General features: G+C 38.2%; 1 protein-coding gene and 1 long non-coding RNA gene across 4 annotated transcripts in view; one reads left to right on the forward strand and one right to left on the reverse strand.

The window, feature by feature from the left end:
* The window catches only part of ITPRID2 (ITPR interacting domain containing 2), a 131,142-nt gene that overhangs the window by 14,039 nt on the left and 95,249 nt on the right, over positions 1-21,854 (forward strand). For all 3 annotated transcript variants that reach the window (XM_070508206.1, XM_070508208.1, XM_070508207.1), the window contains exons 2-3: positions 11,406-11,491; positions 13,121-13,251. The gene's annotated coding sequence lies outside the window, so the exon portion shown is untranslated. The remainder of the gene's footprint in view (positions 1-11,405; positions 11,492-13,120; positions 13,252-21,854) is intronic.
* The window catches only part of LOC106826614 (uncharacterized), a 62,537-nt gene continuing 59,210 nt past the window's right edge, over positions 18,528-21,854 (reverse strand). The window contains exon 7 of the long non-coding RNA XR_011502905.1: positions 18,528-18,680. This is a non-coding gene — a long non-coding RNA (uncharacterized lncRNA). The remainder of the gene's footprint in view (positions 18,681-21,854) is intronic.

The raw sequence follows: 21,854 nt of genomic DNA on the forward strand, positions 1-21,854 counted from the left end.
CCCAGGCTGCCCAGCATTTGCAGGGACCTCAGGTGACCTGCTCCATTTGAGATCCCAGGGGATACTGGCACCTACCTACTTTAGATATAGACTTCAGGGATGTAGAGAGGCTGGCCTAAACTCTCCCAGGATATTTACCCAGGGTGTTCTCTTTACATTCTGAGATGAGATAACTGGACCTCCAAGTCAACCTGAATCACAGCGGGTGGCAGAGGGAAAGCAAGCATTCGGTAGCCCCTAGGAGTTTCAGTGTTACTCTAAGGCAGCTGCCGAGCTCAGCGCCCTCATGCTTGGCAATCTGTCTGAGTACTCCTCCTCCTGCTGCCAGCTTGCCCAAGGAAGGCCTCAGCTGCAGGCCACTAATAACAACTTGCCAAATATACTAATTTCCTTTTAGTTATTTGTTCTCTGAGTCTAGCATTTCTGAAATCACTAAAACTTCACAGTCTGGAAACTATTACATATACATTTTATTTTGCCACATATATTTGGAGGGTTTTACCTCCCTGGCATTTGCTTAGACCCCATTATGTAGTAACAGCAGAGAATATAGACAGAAGAAGAAGTACGAAGAAAGAGAACAGTAACATTATTAGTAGGTATTAGGTGTTTCCTCTGTACCAGAATTGAGTTAAGCCTTGTACATATATTACTTTAGTTAGCCCTTACAATAGCCTAAGGTGGTAGGTTTGAGAGGTTGGGTGTCTGTAAATAATATTGCTCTTTAGCGGTAGCATGGGGTTCAAATCTAGGACTGTCTGATTACAGAGTTAAGCTTGTAACGCTGTGCTATATTGGCTGCCACACTTTGCCTCCCCCATTCGGTTTGTGATGGAGATAGAAATATGGGAGGAAAATGAATGGTTAAAAATCACCAAGGTAAGTAAAAAGTGATTAGAATGTGTGTATGTTCTACTCATGCCTGTAAACTGCTACGTGCTAGAGTCCTGGTTTGTGACTGTTCATTACCATGGTTCATGAATGCATAATTACTAACACGGATAAATCTAGCCAAGAGAATGTAGCTTTTCATGAATGAAAGTGTGAGAGAGACCTTAGGCTGATTTCTTGGTTCAAGACTTTTCCTGAGATACGTAACCTCAAACACTTGGTCAGCTTCTTTACTGTGCATTCCCTGACCGAAGCCCACAGGACTCTTATGCAGAATAGCCTGGTTCATTAGCATCGCCCCACTGGCTGTAGGTTTGGGTGCCTGTGCTCTGCCCTAAAGCATCCACAACTGATTTTCTACCCTGAAGTCTGAGATCATTGAAGACATGAGTTGGTACTAAACTCAGTGGTGAACTCTGACAAAATCTGCCTATAGGACCAAAAACAAACCTGCGCTTTGGGAATTGAAAGCTGTGCGATGTAGGCTTGATGGGCCACTATATCACAAATGGAAAATGAAAGTTGGGGGCCCTGAGATTATTTGGACCTTTGTATTCCCTCAAAGAAAAGTAGTTTTTGTATGTTCTTTTTAGAAGTCCACTTTCATTAAATAGTAGCATAAATACATACTTTTTAAACACAGAATATATAGAAAGAAAAACACGAACTATAGTTCCTTTATCCAAAGACAAACATTACAACAGGTCTATTAACATCCAGTTTTTTTTCTAGTTTTAATTGAGAGAGCGGTATGTGTGTGTTTTACATAACAAAATATTAATATTTGTGCCATATAAGTAGGCCATTAATAATTTGTTGAGTAAATTAAAAATAACATTTAATTAGATTCTGAGAGCTATTTTTTCAGAGGATTTTTCTTTTTTTTTGAGGAAGATTAGCCCTGAGCTAACATCTGTTGCCAATCCTCCTCTTTTTGCTGAGGAAGAGTGGCCCTGAGCTAACATCCATGCCCATCTTCCTCTACCTTACATGTTGGACACCTACCACAGCATGCTTTGACAAGTAGTGCCATGTTGGCACCTGGGATCCTAGCTGGCAAACCCTGGGCCACCAAAGCGGAACATGCGTACTTAACCTCTAGGCTGCTGGGCCGGCCCCTAGAGGAATTTTTTTTAATGAACAATTATAGTGCCATAACGAGATATAAATTTTGTAATAAAATTATTGACCTTGAATCCAAATGCCATCATGAGGGTTATTTGGCACTCACAAGTCCACACTATTGAAAGAATATTAACATGGTCAGTTGAGTCAAGTGTGGCTTGTTCTTTAGGACTTCTCTGATGTGGTGAAATTTGGCCTGTTGATGGTAAGAACAATAATAATTGCTGATATTTACTGAGTGCATAGTGTACATGAGGAAAAAGTTCTAATTGCTCTCCATTTATTAACTCATTTAGCACTCAAAACAGCACTAGGATTATCTACATGCTACAGAGAAAGAAACTAAAGTACTTTTCACCTGGTCACACAGTTAATAAATAATGGAACTCAGGTACAAACCCAGGCAGTCTGGGTCCAAAGCCTTTGAGTTTTACTGTTACACTTAAACAGGACAATCTTCCAGTCTTATTATAGCATGATTTCCCTTATCATTTTAATTCATTATTTGTAAACTTGAGTATACTTTCAAGTGATCTTTTTCATTACGTACATGATTGGTATATATTTACAAGTCTATGTGTTACATTTAATATATTTTGATTGCAAGAAACAGAAAATATAACTCAAATTGGCTTAAACCAGTGGTTTTCAAACTTTAGCCTGCATCAGATTCATCTGAGGAGCTTCTCAAAGCACAGATTGCTGAGCTCCATCCCAAGCTTCTGATTCTACCAGTCTGACATAGGGCTCTAGAATTTGCATTTCTAGTAAGTTCCCAGGTGAGGTTGATGCTCCTGGTCTGGGACCACACTTTGAGAAAATTCCCTGGTCTTAGAAGTCAAGATTCAGGCCTTAGGTTGGTTTAATCTGATTTTTCCACCTCTATTTCTCAGCATTTTTCTTAGCTGTTACCTCCTCTGTGTATCTGCCTAATCTTCCAACAGTAGCAAGATGACTACAGCTGTTTTAAACCTTGAATCTATGCACAAAAAAAACCAAGGAAAGAGAATTCAGCTCTTTCAGCAGTTTCTTCTGAGAACAAGGAAATTTCTTTATCAAAGCCTTCAGAAAATTTCTTTGGGTCATCTCTTCATTGTTGAACAAGCTCTCATGGGCAGGGGAGCACTGTTTGCTGATTGGCTTAGGCCTGGCGTTCCTGAACCAATCATAGTCAAGAAGCATGGCATGCCTCTAAGACTGATCAAGGACTACCCTGGAACTGTAGGAACTGTAATCATTAGACAGAGGAAGAGAACTTTACTATTTTATCTTCCTTTCTATTGTTTTGGTTCAAAGCACATACAAAAAGACAGTGAAAAAAAGTCTTCTTTCAGGAGAAATCTTCAGAATCTATCTTTGGAAAATTGTAGACTATCAAATTTTACTTTCCCAAGTCAACGTTAAAGTTAATATTTTAAGTTTATATATTAATAATAATATAACAATTTTTACAATGATAGAACAAGTGTACATATTTTTAAACAGTTCCTTTAACACATAATACTGAACAAGATTTTCCTTCTAAATAAAACAGGTACCTGTCTGTATCCACAGTCTCATTGTAGTTATGAAGAGGATGTCGTTAATTTATAGAGTACCTGAGATATGCTATGAAGTGTATTTCACATGCATTATCTAATTTTGTCTACGGTGCAAACCCTAATAATTAGTTATTATTATCTATGTTTTGCAGATAAGGATTATACAGTGTCTATACTACAGTATTATATAACAACACTTGTTTTCTAATCTAATTTAAATGAATACAAAAATGCATTTTTTCCTGATAACCATATAATACATAACCCTGTATAATACATCCTACTTATTTGTTTCAGAAATTATCTCTGTGAAGTACATATCAAAAGTAATAAGTAATACCAAGAGAGCTATATTGATGTATGTGGTTGTTTTCATATCTGATGTGCTTAATTAAAGTGTCTATTTAGGGGCTGGCCCAGTGGCCCAGTGGTTAAGTTTGCACACTCCACTTTGGTGGCCCAGGGTTTCACTGGTTCGGATCCTGGGCGTGGACATGGCACCGCTCATTAGGCCATCTTGAGGCGGCATCCCACCTGTCACAACTAGAAGGACCCACAACTAAAATATACAACCATGTACTGGGAGGGTTTGGGGAGAAAAAGCAGAACAAAAAAATAAAGTTTATATTTAAGTACCTATTATGCATAAGACATCATGTCTAAAAAATACACATAGTATATCTATATTTATATATCTATTGTGTGTAATATATATGCACATACACACAATAAATAATCTCCAAAAAAACTCTTGATATAATGCCTGGCTCATATTAAGTACCCTATAATAATGTTAGCTTTTACTGATATATTTATTTAATTCAATATAACAGATATTTATTGAGGACTTATTGGCTGTGAGGCATTGTTCACGGAACTGAGTACATATCCATATATACAAACATTAAACACTAGCCCCCTTAACATAGGCCATTCTTAATATACTCATTAGAGAGGTAATTTCTCAAGCAAATTAGTCGTGTAACTTGTTTCTTGATAACAGCACAGGGAGTTAACACTGCCAAAATCAACAGTGTATTTCAAAGGCTTCCAGGTTCTCTGTAACAAAGGCTGAGTGAGTCATGACTCATAATCGGGAAACTTCTATTTGAGGGCCTTATTATCTCTTTTCATATCTGGGGTGTGGGAGAGACTGGCAGCAATGGGCAGCAGGCAGGGGAGGAGTTCCGCCCAGTTTCTAGTGCCACAAAGTGAGTGAGAAGCACATAGCGAAAGTTCTCCCGGAGTAGTTTGTTTTTATTCAAGGGAGCCCCCAAGACATGTATACAGTGGTCTGAAGACATACTCAGACAATGGAGCTATGTTAGAATTTATGGTCTATTCCAGCTTCTGTGGTTGAGTCAGTCATGCCTCATCACCCAGGAGTAAACTAGACTCTGTCTTGCAACTAGCCCCTCTGGATTGCTTGCTGCTTCGGTCTGCGTGTTTTATTTATTTATGGGGGGCGAGCAGGAGCAGGGAGTGTGTTTTTAAGGCTCAATTATGAAGTTACACATAATGTAATTGAAAGAGAATGGTTTTCCAGTTGCCCAGAAAGAGTTTAAATTGTAGCTGCTTTGTACTTGTGTGGTTTGCACGATGCCTTACTATTTCTAAACCATAGTTTCCTATCTTTTAAGTGATATTATCTACCTAGTGAATTTGTTGTGAAAAATCAATTAGATTGCAAATGAAAAAGAGAGCCATCACAGTTGACACATAGTAGGCTCTCAAAAAAAAATGAAGAATTAAAAAAAAACTAGTGAATTGATATTATGCTAAAAGCTCACTATATTTAGGATAACCATATAACATAATTTATATTCCAAATACAATTTTGAATGTGAAAAGGTCACTATTAGTAATTAGCCCAGGACAGCAGGTCCAACAAGAACTGTCCTGACATGGCACCGCTTGGCAAAAAGCCATGCTGTGGCAGGCGTCCCAAGTATAAAGTAGAGGAAGATGGGCATGGATGTTAGCTCAGGGCCGATCTTCCTCAGCAAAAAGAGGAGGATTGGCAGTGGTTAGCTCAGGTCTGATCTTCCTCAAAAAAATAAAAAATAAAAAAAAACCATCCTGAGCAGATCTAAAGGTATGCTCACACTAATTACAATCATGTCGTTTCCTTAATGGGACTAAAGGGAACAGTCAGACCTCCTTATTTCTTGATATCATAATTTTGCAATCATTTAAATTATTTATTCTTGTGGGCATGAAAGGCCCAAGGTTCCTCTCAGATACTTCATGGTTATTTATTACTGGATCATGCAAACAATAACGCTGTGGTAAGTGGTAGAGTAGAAAAAGGAAAGTGTACGACCAGTTTTCTTTCTCCCCTAGTCTGCCCACTCTCCCCGTAAGCGGAAGAAAACCTAAGTCTACTTCTTGCCTAAGCAGCCACTGCACCGCTTAGAACTCACAAGAACAGCAACCACCCCTCACATCACAGAAGTGTCCCTGGGGTTGGTGAATTAAGAGGAGGGAGAAAATCTTTCATAAATTTTGCTTTAGAATCCTGTAATTTAAACATGTTATGATCTGGAAAGCATTTCCTCCTTTCTGTTGTTGTTTAATCCAAAATATACTTTGATGATATTCTTGATGGCATTCAAGACACTGACTAAATTTGGTGGGAGTGGAATGTGTTTATACATCCTTCTTTGAATTCCTATTTGATAAGAAACAAATAGTCTTGCTACTCACCTGAAGAAAGACACTTTTCACAAACAAGGATAGAAAAGAGAAATGCAGCAATTTTAAATTCCTTTTTTTTTTTCTTGAGGAAGATTAGCTCTGAGCTAATATTCGCTGCCAATTCTCTTCTTCTTCTTCTTTCCTTTTTTTTTGCTGAGGAAGATTGGCCCAGAGTGAACATCCATGCCCATTTTCCTTTATTTTATATGTGCGATGCCTGCCACAGCATGGCTCAGCAAGCAGTATGTAGGTCCAACAGATCCCAGGGTCCGTGCCTGGGATCTGAACCAGTGAACCCCAGGCCACTGAAGTGGAGCACACGAACCCAACCACTGCACCACTGGGCCAGCCCCTTAAATACTTTTACATTTTATAAAATTCCAATTTTTATACACAGAAGATATAAAATGTATAAAACAAATGCATGAATAATCTAACACTGCCTATTTGTTATTTTGAAAACTGATTGTAAACTCTCAACTTTTTCTGTTAAATCTTGATTTTCCTAAGAAGCCAAAGGTAGGCACTTTGAGCCCTGATCCAAGAAATTGTCTAGGCTCTACCATCCATACATTGGAAACAGGTATAGAAGGAGCTAACTCCAGACTTTCAACGCTGAAAGGCTGAGTGCTGCCTCACTGACACCTGGCAAATCTCCTGCTCACCAAAGTGCACCTGGGCAGATCCTTTATTTGTTCATTCATGAGAATTTATTATGTTCCTACTAAGTAGCATGCTCAAGGTCAGAGGCTAGGGATTCAACCATGGTCATTGTCATCCTAGGCTTAAAGTCCAGTAAGGAAGATAGCATTCCTACAAGTAATTACTGTAAAAGAAAACCAATATAAATGATAGAGGAAGCTCAAGGCACTGGGAAATTACAGTGGTCTAGGGGCCAGACAAGGCTCTCTGAGCATGTAATTTATTAAACTGAGTGGGGTAGGTAGGAATGGCAATTTTATAACGGAACTGACATCTAAGGCAGGAGGGACGATCTGAGAGGAATGGGAAGAGGGACCTTGGTGTGGTTTCTAAAAACAGACTAGTGTGGCCAAAACAAAGAGACTCAGTCAATATGAGGCTGGAGAGGTGAGCAGGGGCCAAATTACAGAGGCTTTGTAAGTTATATTAAGAGTTCAGACTTTATTCAGTAGAGAGCCAGGAAGCCATTGAGAGGTTTCATGCAGAAGGTTAACATGATCAGATATGCATTTTATAGAGATAATTCGTGCTGTTGGAGACCAGTTAGAAAATGATACAATGGTCAAGATCAAAATTAACAGCAATTTCTACAAAGATGTTGTCAGTGGACATGGAGAAACTTAGGAAGGAGTATTAACAGAATTTGGCGATTATTTGGATATGGAGAGTGAAGTAAAAGATGCCTAGGTTTTTGGCTTAGGAACCTGAGTGACTAGTGGTGCCCTTAAATGACATAGAGACTATTTAAGGAGAAGTGGACTTGCAGGTTGGTGATACTGAGTTCTACTTTGGACAAGTTGAGTTTGAAATATCCTTGACACATTCAAGTAGAGATGTCACACAGAAAGATGATTGCACAGGTCAGGATCTCAGGAGAGCACGGAGAACCATATTTGGAGATTTCGGATTCATTAGCATATAAATTGTTTTTGAAGCCCCGGGATAGATGAGACACCCTGAAGAAAGTGAGCAGAATGAAAGAAGAGGAGGGTCAGGAATAGACTCCTAACAGACATCAACATGCAATGGAGGAGGAGGGCAGCTCTTGTATTTCTCTGGCAAGAGAATGAGGTTTCAAAAGGCTTCAGGAAACAGGCAGCATGTGACCACAAACTAACTTGCGATATAAGATAGTGTCTGATATTATGTGCTGGGTTACAGCATCAGTCAATATCTAAATATAGTTTTAAAGCCAGATTCCAACTCAAGAAAAACACGTCTTGAGCTTCCCTGGATGTGAAGAGGACTCAGCCTGACTATCTCACTAATGTTATTACAGTTTCTTTGCTTTTCCTTCCCTTCTTTGGTAATGCTCTATCTAGGACATGCTTCCCTGGTAACATGCCAGGCATGAGCAACTTGAAGACTGCCCTCATTTTATTCTTAGATAATATTCTCACTCATTTTATAGAAAAAGGAAGTTTTATCATAGGGGTAGTTGGAAAACAAAGTATCTGCTTACTCTAGCCATGAGCTATAATTAGCAAGGCCAGAAATACCCCTAAATAGTAATTCAACACTCATTTTTCTCAGGAATCTCATAAAACAATTAAGAAACAAAGGTCCTGGTAAAAATTTTAAAATGTACGCTGACAATGAAATAGATGCTCTTATTTTCCTCTCTGTATTTCTACTCTGCATCACATCCACTTACACATGCTGTCTCTTCATTCTAAGAGATAAATCTTGGAATCATGGCATATTAAATCAGAAAGGATCTCAAAGAGAGCCTCTAATGCAAGCCCTCTCTCCCCTGGTCCCTCGCCCACTTTACAGATGAGGAAAGCAAGGTGCAGGATGATGGCACTTAGAACTTACATTTGCACGTTGCTATACATTTAAATAGTAATATTTACATTCAAGGGAATGTCAATTGATCACACTGATTAAAATCCTGGGCTCTTGGCAATGACTATGTGGGTTTGAACTCAGCTCTATACAAGCCATGGTCAAATTACTTAGCCTCTCAGTGCCTTAGTTTCTCCATCTATGAAATCAGTTAATGTTAATATCTACTCAGGGGTGTTAGTAGACAATTCTCCATAGGTTTCTCATGTTTCTGCCTGTCTTTCAAACAGAGACACTGACTACCTTTGTTCAGGACTATCTTTTCAAAGATGTTAGCACATACAACACCCTTTGAAAGATAGAGATAGTGCTGCCTCCAGAGAAAAGGGCAGGTTTGCCTACTGTACAGCAAAATCAACATAATGCCTCCCTCTGAGGCAAAAGTATGCTTACTGCCTATTATAAAAGATTTAGGGGGCCAGCCCTGAGGCCGAGTGGTGAAGTTCATGTGCTCTGCTTCGGTGGCCGAGGTTTTCACCAGGTCGGATCCTGGGTATGGACATGGCACTGCTCATCAAGCCATGGTGAGGTGGCATCCCACGTGCCACAACTAGAAGGGCCCACAACTTTAAAAAAGTATATATATATATATGCAACTATGTACTGGGGGGCTTTGGGGAGAGAAAGGAAAAATAAAACATTAAAAAGAAAAAAAAAGATTTGGGTTCCCTAAACTCAGGACTCTTCTCCTGTAATATGACCCTCTGCATGTGTAGGCATCACTTGGCCCTCAGAAAACTAGTACAAATGCTGATACTCTGGATGCTAATACTGATGTGAGTAATAAAGACCTTTGTCTCCGACCCAGGAGTCTCATGTCTTCTGTCAACATCTATGCAACTGTGGCAGACTAATATATTAGCTTCCAAGTAGGGTAAAATCTCAGACTCTTCACAGTTCTTGACGATAGATTTCTGTAAGAACTGAGTAAACTAAGTAAACAAAAAGAGCTTATAAGAGTGTCTGGCACATAAACACTAAAGACTGAGTAAACACTGGTTGTTAATATTATTATATAGTCATACTTGCCAAATGCACATGGGTTATCAGTGGCAAAGCCAAGACAAGAATCCAGATCTGTAAAAATTCAGTCAAATATTCCTTTTACCTCTCCCTTCTACCAACGACTCCCACCAAAACATTATAGTTTCTGCATATTTAACTTACAATTAATGTTGGAAATAATGTAATTTAAGAGGAAGAATTAAGAATTTTATACCAACTTATTTGGTAAACACGTTAAGACTATTATGAGAGGCAATAAATCTGGTGATCCCAGACCCACATATAAATCATTAAAGTGTTATTTTAGGAGAAGAGTGGCCAAAACTGTGGCAAGCTGTGATAGGTAGAAAAGATTAATTTGTTTGGAAATATATTGAGTAAAATACCATAAAGTTTGGAAATTCCCTACTGACAATCAACATTTTAGTATGTCTACTTTTATCTCTGAAAATCCACTACTGCTTTTTATTAAAGGCTCAAAGTAAATTTTTAAAATGTATACGTAACAGACAGAATCTCTGAACACAAAATGGCTCCCTACTACTAACCATTGGATTTTGAAATACTTCCCTAAGATATTTTCTACAAGTCATGTCTTAAGATTTGGCACCTGTATTACCACAGGAATAAAAACAATTAATACTAATAAATTATTGCCTTATGGCTGGCCCAAACTTAGTATTTTCATGTTTTCTTTCACTGAATCCTCACAAAAATCCTACAGGTTAGAAATTATTAGTAACTTAGTTTACTGATGAGAAAATGATGCATAGAGAAGTTAAGTAGCCTACCCAAGTTTACACAGCTAGTAAGATCTAATAGACCAAAGTGAACTAACATCTGATGACTAGTGACCCTTCTCATTAAACGCTAGTTATACTGCCATAAACCTTTGGTTAGATTTACCAAGCAAATGAATATGGTGAGATGAAACACTAAATTTAAGAAACTAGACTTTTCACCAAACAATAAAACAATTCAATAGTACTCATTATAGAACAATAATTGCAGAACACAAATCAGTCCTACTCCTTCATTAAGGTACTCATGGACAGCCTGGTTCTAACCATATGCTCTTGGATAGAATGCAAGACTTTTGAAGAAATACAATTATAAAAAATCAATCTTAAAAGAAATACAATTTTGTAAATCAATCAGCCTTCTTCCAGAGGCCCTTGAAGATTGTGCTTTTATTGTAAACACAAATATTACATGAAGATAAGCAACTTTTACAAGTTTCTTTATTTCCCTCTCTGTAATTCTCCCTGTTTCACTACTCACACACTTGAACATCACATTTTCAATTGTGAGAAGGTTAAGATCAACGTGCAGTGTGACTAATGTTTGAGTCACAATGTTTCTAAAAAATTCAAAGCTTCTTCCAGTATTGCCAACTCATTTTTAGTTACTTTAGTTAGAAAGCGAATCTTTCTGATTCGCTTAGTTCATCAGCTCTTTAAAAAGCCTGAGGTCTTTTTTCCCTATGTGTCTTCTATGCTATTTCTGGAGCTCTGTTTTCTATCTTTAAGTCTGTCAAACACAGCAGTTCCATTTTTTAAAAAATAACATTTCACCTGTTCTTTTTCTTTTCTACAGTGCACTTTATACTCTTGAAAATCAGCATGATTTTCTTCATTTTTGATCAACACTTGCTGTAACAGGTTCCCTTGAAGCAAAAGGAAGTAAGTAGAACAGACAACATGCTATGTCATTTTAGGAATTTCAAAACCCCATGTCTCCAAATCTTTTGAACATCAATTTGCCATGATCTTTGTTCATTATCAGTTTAGAGAGGAAAAGACTTGTCTTTAGTTAGCCGCTGGTAAAACACCATAATCATGGATGATTATTGTTAAAAGAACTGCTTATCAACTTGGGCTCTGAGAACAAGAGTACGTCACTATGCAGTAGGGAAACAGGAGTAAAGAAAGACGATGTTGGGGTGAGTTCTCTACAGTGGCAGAACACAGGAGGCATTGTGCAGGGACGTCTAATGTTCTGCAGGGTATGGGAAACTTGAAAGGCCTTATTTGTCCCCCTGTGTGTCCAACAATGGGGAGAGCCCTGAGGGGATGATAAAAATGATAAGATGTAGACTCTGCCTTTAAAGCATTTCCCATCTAGCTGGGGAGATTAAGCCACATGACCTAGTCAGAACACTGTAGATAATTATTATATTACATTGCATAGACAAGACTGTTAAGAGTTCAAAGACAGGAGACATTAAATATCTCAGGATTACTAATAGTGTTTTCTAGAGACAACAATGAAGATGACAAAGAGAGGAAGGAAAGTGATGAATAAGGAGAGTAGTCAAAGAAGGAAATAGTGATACATCAGCAGTGCACTCCACTGACAGAGGGGTTGTGTGGAAGCAGTTCCCAAAAGATTAGGCAAAAATATTTTTCAGCACAATGTGGCTTTGGGCTGGGGACATCTTAGAAGGGAGACTTGGAGTCCATGTGTGGCCGTGACTCATACAAAACTATAATTCAATTTCTATGTTTATAAAAACAACTTAAATGGAATTTGCTTGTTACCCTCCTAATTCATGATGTCTTTGGGTCCACCAGGTTATAGCAGATATTTCTAAAAGCATATATTAAGCGCCAATTTTGGCATGGCATTAAGTCATGAATTAATAGGACCCCATAAACCCTGTTCTTGGCCTGTAGGTCATTACAATATAATATTGTAACCTAAGGAAATGTCGATGATAGGAATATCACTAGCACATTCTTTGTAAGATGATTGAAAAGGAGTGGCCCATGATAAAACACTTGTGTTTCCAGTGACTTTTTCTTTGTTCCTTGCCCTTCTTTTCTCAAAGTTCTTATTTCTTCTCAAACTTCCTGAGCAAATCTTGGCAGAACGTTTAGCAAGCTATATCTAAGAAGTGGTAAAATAGTGACTTTCAGGGATGCAGGAAATCTTGAGTTTTGCCTTCTTGAATCCTGAAGAGATATTGCTTTAAGGAGTAAAGGCCAACTCTATTCTTGGAAACACTTCACAGATAATTGCCAATGGCCTTTATGTTACAACAGGACCAGAGTTTTCAACGTGAAATAATTCCATTGGTTATAAGGAGCATTTCAAAAGAATAAGAACTAAAAGATTCAGGGAATTTTGATCCATTCTCAATACCTCAAAAAGCCTTATTTCTTTCTCAGAGAAGTCACTGCCAACATTGTCATGTAGAGAAATCTACTGTTACTGAATTAAAAAACATTAGCCTCAAATCATGGAGTGAAAATTACAAGAACCAGAGCCAGCTCCTTTCAATTTTGACTTATTTTGCTGTTTTTACATAGAATTTTGGATAACCTCTGGATGCAGTGCAATGAAGAATCATCTAGTGTACTGAAGTTTACAACAGGAACAGACTTGACTTGGAAATAACTTACTGGCTTATGGGGAGACATCTACAAGTTTAACTTTGGAGGTAAATGAAGCATAATGTTATTGCTTGTTCTATTTGTTATCTCGGTATTTTTATTAGTGAAAACAGTTGTTGAATAAGAATTTCTTTATTATGAAAGCTTTGGTACTATTCATATAATTGACTGAGACTTGGAATTTTATGAAAATACCCTTTCACCAGTTCTTGCTTTAAATATGCATATTCATTTAACGCTTACTTGAGAATTTAGGATCTGTTCACTTTTGTTCTTTAGGGTACTTTGAAGAAAATACTGTTGTATGAATCCATGACAAGTATTAACAGATAATATCTTGGCTGTTTTATGAATACTTATATTTTACAAACATGAAAGCCTGTTTGCAATTTATTTTTTTCCATTTTAATTTCCTAAGTAGAGATTTCTGTATTGAAAAGTATAAGACTACAAAGATCAGAGAAACATATCAAGGGAGAAGGATGTCTGAATGAAGTGTGGGAAGAGATTCAGTAAATATTTTCTCCAGACATTAAAGAGATGATGTGCTAGACAGTTCTTGGAACATGACTAGAGCTTTGATGTATTGTTTTTGGTTTGATTGATATACCAAGAAAATGGTTGCCCTTCACAGTCAGAAGTGAAATAGGATGTGAAAAGCAAATAAAGTCTGAAAGAACAGCTTGTGCTGTAGTATTTAATATTCTTTCTCTGTCAGCACTCCCCCTCCAGCTTATTTTATAAAGGCCTAAGGTATGGTGAAGCATCAGGAGGAAGGGATAACGGGGCATCTGAGCATGGGAAAAGAGAAAAGAAAGATGAGATCTGAAATGGGGGTTGGGCTCAGAGTTAGAAAAAAAAGTATACTTTTTCAGTTAACTACTTGGGGAAAGCAGTATAATCTGTGGGGCTATAAAAAAAAGAAGAAGAAGAAGAAAAGTAGAACTGGAATCTAGGGATCTGGATCCAAATTGTACACACCATGGGCTTCTCTAGTATCAGCTCTGTGCTCTCAGTTCATGGCCAGGAGTCACGACTTACTCACCGTGGAGGAGCTGCAAATTTGAGGATGTAGAGCAGTGACTGTCTCCTGATACTGGATATCCCTCAACTCTGATCACTCCGTTCTTTCCATTCCCTTCTAGGGTGGAGGGGCCATTTCTGTGTGAGGTTAGCTGTTCTAGGATAACTAGAAACTGCTAATTATTTATAAACTATCAATAAAACCTAATAAAGAATTCCTTTGAGCAGAGCTTTTGGAAAACCAGATTCTAATGCCAACCTCATAACTAATGGTATACATGAAATATTGGATAACAGCCTATGTGAGTCTCAAATGCTCCTTTTAATAAATAAATCAGTCTCTACTGATGTCCTGCTGTTAAGATTAAATGAGATCAAGTATATACAACACTTTGAGAGGAATAGGCACAAGATTTGTATCTGCGCTGTAGAATTTATTTTATGCTTAAACATGGAAAGAGCCTCAGCTAAGGTATCTGTGTGTAAATTCTGAAGCATATCCCATGAGAAAAGTAAATCTTAAGGCTTTGCACCTGTGTTTATTTGTGGGCGGTGTGGGGGAGGGGTGAGAAGTGCAGGAAATGGGAAAGGGACCCAGTGAATCGGAGAAGACCAAGGATTCTTCTTATGTGAGGATCTTAAACATTACCTCAGATTGTACTTCTGTATTCTACATTAAAATAAAATGGATCTTTAAGAGACTCTTTCTACCTTATGACATAATTATTTATGTCAATGTCTCCTCTGCCATATTTGCTTACAAAGTCCTTGAGGACAGAAGCCGTGCTGTGTTTTATATTTTCTACCTGTGTAAGACTCAGTATAGAGCTTTCACACATAGATAGTCAAAAAACATCTCGTAAGTGAATACTATCTGTTGATTTTCCAGCTGTTATCTGGAGATAAAGTTCTGTTCACATGTTATTAATGCTAGCTCTGGCAGCAGCTAATAAAAGAAACCAGATAGGTGGTTCAGAGGGGACATGGATTCCATTTCCAAAGAAGTCCATTGAAGGCAAACATTTTAACTGCCTAAAAATTCATCATTCAGATCTGGCCATCAACCAAGTTTCTGAGAATTTTTTTTTAATCATTCACAAAGTGTATGTTCATCAAGTACGCAAATCCTGGGTTTCATCATCTGCAGGACACACAATGCCAGTTTTTAAAAGTGTTTTTGAAATACAGTCTGAGATGTAATTATAGACGTAGAATTGTATCTCCCAGCTCAAAGAGAACTGTTGAAAGAAAAGCAGCTGCTTTGTTTGTCTAGACTGTCAGTGTCATTATTTTTATGGGATGCTTTTGAGAAACACTAATTTGTGAAAGAAAAGCATCCCAGAAGGCAAATTTGGCAGTTTAAATTCCCAGGCCCAAATTGTTCCAAGGATCATAATTAATTGAAAGATAATGAAAGGCTGAATATAGCTTTGTTTCACTTCTTCCAGAGTCAGGGAAGTCATTCTGAATTAAATTTTCAAATTCTGAAAGAAGAAAGTATACTATGCTTTAGACAGAAAAACACAGGGTGATTGAGTGATTATGAAATGCTGCTGGGCATCCCAATAGCATTCTAGGGTAGTTTCAGCTGGTTCTAGACTCTTAGAATAAGCAAAATCTCTTCCCACACTGATAAACACATACTTGTATATGGCATTCCATTTTTTAGGCAGACTTAAATAGTATGTTAGTTTATTATTGTCTGGAAAGTGATGCCAATGAAAAATTGCCAATTTGGTCCTTGTAAAGAAATCACAACCTAATCTTATCTGAAAGTCAATCATTTTTGGTAGGTTTAATAGCTAAACCAATCTGTGGGCAAACCTTAAAAATGGAATCTGTCATTTACGTTGTGGAGGAGTTACAAGAACAAAAATGTAGTTGCAGTTAAAATCGAGGAAGAACTGTGAACTTCAGGACCTACATTCCTTTATAGTACCAGGTTAACTAATTTTTCAGGGTTTTTTTTTGGCGGGAGGGAGTGGGTATTTTAGCTTTTCCTCTTCTTTTATTGATCCCTGACTGTCAACCCATTGATGCCAGTAAAAAAAAGATGTGGTACTTTCTTTGGGGACATTTAACTTCAGAGAGAAATTGAAGCTGAATTATTTTATGTGGATCAAGATGGAGGTAGGGAGAAAGTTAATAGTAAAAATATTGTCACTTGAAAACAAGCAGGGGAAACAAGTTTGAGCTGGAGGACTATCCCTGAGTAGAAAACTATTCCCAATGGCAGAAGGTGAAGAGGTCCACATGGCTACCACCTGACAGATTAGAGGGTGGGCACTGTGTGGGGGAATGTCTTGGTCTCACTCACAGAGCTTCTGTGTGAGAGGATTTTATAACTCGGAGTACATTTTCCTGAAGGGAAGTACCATTGATACTTAATAGTACCTGGCAAAAAGGAGGTGCTGAGAAATTATTAGTTCAGTGAGTGAGTAAGTAAACGAATAGAGACCATTTTTTTAATCCCCCATGGAAGTTGAGTTCTCTTCTATCAGAACAAGTTGATATAGTCAATCCAGGTGTAGAATGTAATTTACATATATTTATTGACTTTCTGCATGCTATCTCATGTAGTCTGGGAATTTATCCAGTATAGATAACATTGCAAAGGGAAACTATTTTGAGTCTTAAATAACTGATTTAAAAACAGGATTTTACAAATATTTATAATTGTAATAACTGTCATTTGAATACTAAGTCTCATATACTTTGTACATGTATCATCTCTTTTTATGCTCACAAAGAACCAATGAGGTCAGTGTTAGCATCTCCATTTTGCACAAGTTATTGATTTTTAGTTTAATTCTGTTAAAGTCTGAAACATACTTTAAATTATTTCAATTCATTTAAATGTCTAATATATTAAGGTTTGTTGTATGACCTAGAAGATGGTCTAGCTCAGTGAATGTTCTATATGAACTTGAAAAGAATGTGTTTCCTACAGTTTTTGTGTGGAGTGTTCTATAAATATTAATTAGGTTAAGTTGGTCAATAATGTTCAGGTCTTTTATATCCTTACTGATTTTCTATTTGTCCTATCAATTACTGAGAGGAGTGTTGAAGTCTCCAACCACAATTGTGAAATTCTCTTGTATTTTATTTCTATCAATTTTTGCTTTATGTATTTTGAAGCTCTGGTGTTAGAGGCATATACAGGTAGGATTATAATGTTTTCTTGGAGAATTGACTTCTTTACCATTAAATAATGCCCCTCTTTAACCCTGGAAATATTTGCTAAAGTCTACTTTACCCATTATTAATTTAGCTACTTCAACCTTTTCTGATTAGTGTTTTCATGGTATACCTTTTTCCATCTCTTTATTTTTAACTTATCTAAGTCCTATATTTAAAATTGGTCTACCTGTATACAGTATGTAGTTTGGTCTCACTTTCTTATCCAGTTTGACAATCTATGTCTTTTGTTTTTTGAGGAAGATTAGCCCTGAGCTAACTACTTCCAGTCCTGTTCTTTTTGCTCTTTTGTTTTTTGCTGGGGAAGCACCTGGGATCCGAACCGGCGAACCCCGGGCTGCAGAGAAGCAGAACATGCGAACTTAACCGCTGCACCACTGGGCAGGTCCCAACAATCTATGTCTTTTAATCAGCATGTTTATACTATTTACACTTAGAATAATTATTTTATGGTTAGATCAAACTCGATCATCTTACTATCTGTTTTATAATGTTCTTTCTATTCTTTCTTTTTTTCTTGCCTACTTTTGAATTTATTATTTTTTCAATTTTAGTTTATTTCTACTATGGGCTTATTACACCTTTCTATAAAACTTTCAGTGGTTTCTGAAGGTTTTTATTTACTTCTTGAGGAAGATTAGCCCTGAGCTAATATCTGTGGCCAATCCTCCTCTTTTTTTGCTGAGGAAGACTGGCCCTGAGCTAACATCCATGCCCATCTTCCTCCACTTTATATGCAGGATGCCTACCACAGCATGGCTTGCCAAGCAGTGCCATGTCCGCACCTGGGATCCTAACTGGCGAACCCCAGGCCACCAAAGTGGAATGTGTGCACTTAACCACTGTGCCACTGGGCAGGCCCCTGAAGGTTTTTAAATATACATATTTAATCAATCAGGATCCACCTTAAAGTAACAGTATATCACTTGATATGTAATAGGAAGACCTTAAAATAGTACATGCTCAATTCCTCCCTCCTATGTGCTATTGTCAGACATTTTACATTTACATTTGCAATAAATATATAATACATTACTACTATTTTGCTGTAGAAAGTTATCTTTTGAAGCAATTAAAATAAAAAAAATTAATTTTAAATTACCTTACTTTATCCCATTTCCAGCGCTCTTCATTTCTTGATGTAGATCCAAGTTTACGGTTGGTTTCATATTCCTTTTGCCTGAAGAACTTTCTGAATTCTGAATACATTTTGAAGGTAGAGCCAATGAAATTTCCAGACGTATTTTGATTTAGCCTTTGAGAGAAAGCAATGTCAAAGATGACCCCAAGGTTTATAATAGAGATGCTGATAAATCATAATGAAAACTGCAAATAATTGAAAAGAATTCATTTAGGAAGGAAGAGATACTAGTGTAAAAAGTAAAATTCAACTCTAAAAGAATACAACTAGATACACCAAATGTATTTTGTAACCTAGATATCTACCATGGATTTTTCTTCCCCTCAAAGTTCCAAGTTCAATGACCTGTAGAAGTCCCAAGGGGGAGGCCATAGATCCTGTGTGTGACTCCTATATCTACATATGCCTACCTCCTCTCCTCCTTGACAATGTGGATGCAAAACTCAGTCCCTTCACTGGTTTCAATGAAGTCTTCTCCTCCCACATTTATCAGGTTTCCTCACTGTTGTTTTTTACTCCCTCATGTGGTCTTTGTTTCCTCCCCATGAAATCACTTCCGAGCTCTGAATTCTCTCATTTTATGTGGAATATAACGATCTCCTACACTCAGCATTATATACATAAAATCCTTTATGGAGGGTACCAGAATAAAGGAGGCTTCAGGATCCGCCCTTCCTAGCAGTTTAGGTTTACAAATATACCCCACTATTGCAGGTAAAGTTCCCCCAGGATTTGTATGCAGGAGATTTATTGGAAGTGGTCTTAAAAGCAATATCTGTGAAGGAGCAAGGGAGGCAAGACTGAGCAGAAGGAGAAGTTGGAATGAGATACAGTTGAAACAGTAGCCTCAGCCAATGCCACAGGATCTCTCAAGGCTGAGACGATCCTACAAAGATGTCCCACATTAAGGAACATACCTCACAACAATCCATCATTGGATATGGCTGCAGCCAAGAATAGGAGCACAGATTTGGGCAAGGCAGCTGCCTTCAGCTGAGGGCAATTCCCAGAGTTGTATGCAACTGTGAGTCATCAGTAGCTAGCACTACTGGCATTTGAGCACACAAAGCCTTGACCAGGAAGGGGAATCTAGGAGGTGTCCAAATACATTCACTACAATCCACCCCTGTACCCTTCAGTTTCACTTGCTTCATATAGTACATTTCCTTCACGAGGGAACAACTCCACCAGGATTGTAATTGATCTCCTTTCCTAGGGAAGCTTTAAGAAGAGTTTAGTGGGACGAGCTACAGTGTCAGCCATCTGCCCCCTTCTCCCTCTCCCCATCCACTCTCCTGTTGCCCCTGCAGCTATTCTTTAGACTGTACCTCATATTTATAGTCTCCCTCATCTATTAACCCCATCTCTAGATTCTGCTCACCTTTGACTACCACATCAGCTGGCCTCCATCACTTACCTGGTAGGACGACCCAGGCCCCTATCACTGAGGAGGTCTGAGCCCATAGTTGCTACACCCTTCACACGATGTGCCTTCTGAACATGTCCATTTACCATCAAAATTGGTCTGGGGAACACCAAGAGCCCCCTTCCTTCCCCCCTTCCCCAGCAGATCACTTGGGTGCCAAACGTATTTTTCCCTGTTCCTATTATGTAACAGCAGCCCTACCTTCTCCTGAAAATCAGAGACAATTACTCCTGCCAGGATGTGGATCCTTTTTTGGCCTACTGGATCCCTGACAATAAAACCTAAAGTAACCACGTGGCAGTCATAGATAAAGTTTAATGGGGCTCCTGTGGAAGCATCCTCCCTCTGGAAATCACAACCATTAGATCTACGGAACCTAAGGTTGTGGGGATAGGAAGGACAGATTGCCCAAATGGCTCATTGGGAGTGATAAGAAGCAGAGTCCCTTCTCCTTGCAACACTTAGTTTCAAGATCCACATATTCTCCCTACTGGGGAACACAGCATTATATAATGGTTAATGATTTAGGGTGTGCTTTTCATCCTGGAGGATGAAGATATGCACCGTATCCTCCCATAATATAATTTCCAAGTTGACACCTTAGATGCACCTTCAAAAAGCCATTCCATCCCTCTGTCAGGCTGGCAGAAGCAGGGTGGTAGGATACATGATAGGACCAGTGAATCTCATGGTCAGGTACCTATTGTCACACCTCATTTGCTGTAAAGTGCATTGCTTGGTCCAATGCAATTTATGTAGGATCACATGTTGGTAGATCAAACATTTTATTTGCCCTTGGATAATGGTGCTGCCTAGGAGCCCAATGGGCAGGAAAGTTAATCACATAGAGAACTAGACTCAAAATAATTCCTGCCTTCCAAGGTGGAATGGACACAATATAATCAACTTTGGCTAGTCGATCGCCTCAAAGGATGGTGCCATATTACAGGGTCAGCATTAGTCTTGCTGCTGGCAGGTTAGATGATTGGCAGCAGCAGTACTAGGTCTGCCTTAGTGAGTGGTAGTCCATGTTGTTGGGCTCATACACAGCCTCCATCCCGCATTCACAGCTTCTCCTGTATAGACCCTTTGTACAACATCAGGGTTGTGGGGGCTTTTGACAAAGACTGGCTATTGTCAACTGGCTAAGTTATTCTCTAAGAGTGTTTAGTGTCCCTTCAATGGTAAATTCTCTCTGGTAGGCATCACTATATGAATCAGAGATTCATACTTCATGGCCCTGTTTACATGCCAATTCACATGCTCCTTCACCAGACTTCTTTGTCTCATTCTTCTAACTTTTCTCCTTCCAAGCCCCTGATGAACAAGCCAAACTATTTGTCACTGCTAATGAGTCCACATATAATCTGATCTCAACCTACTCCTTTTTAGACACAAAATAGATGATTATGCACACCACCCAAACCTCTTCCAATGGGGAAGACTGCCCTCCACTGCCGTCTCTCAAAACCATCCCTGAGTGAGACTATTGTGTGAAAGTCCAAAGTATACATCAGTTGTCTACTGTTGTATAACAAACCAGCCCCAAAACAACTGGTTTAAACCAGTTTATTATTTCTTAAACAGAGATGACAAACATGGCCAAGGACGGAGACAAATGAAGTGGAATGCAAGTGAAAGTCATAAAATGAGGATGTATTACATAAAATAGTAATTGTGATATCACCATCAACAAACAATGGCAGGATGTGAGATAAAGAGAATGAAGTTTTAAATAAACGTAGGAGATAAACTAGAAAAAAATCTTTATTCTTTCTACTGAACAAAACCAGAATTCTTTACCTTCGTCTTCAGGCATCTCTCCACTTTGGATTCCATTTGGCTGTTAAATATTCTTCTCT

Source organism: Equus asinus, chromosome 4 (assembly GCF_041296235.1).
Source record: "Equus asinus isolate D_3611 breed Donkey chromosome 4, EquAss-T2T_v2, whole genome shotgun sequence".
Lineage (NCBI taxonomy): Eukaryota > Metazoa > Chordata > Mammalia > Perissodactyla > Equidae > Equus > Equus asinus.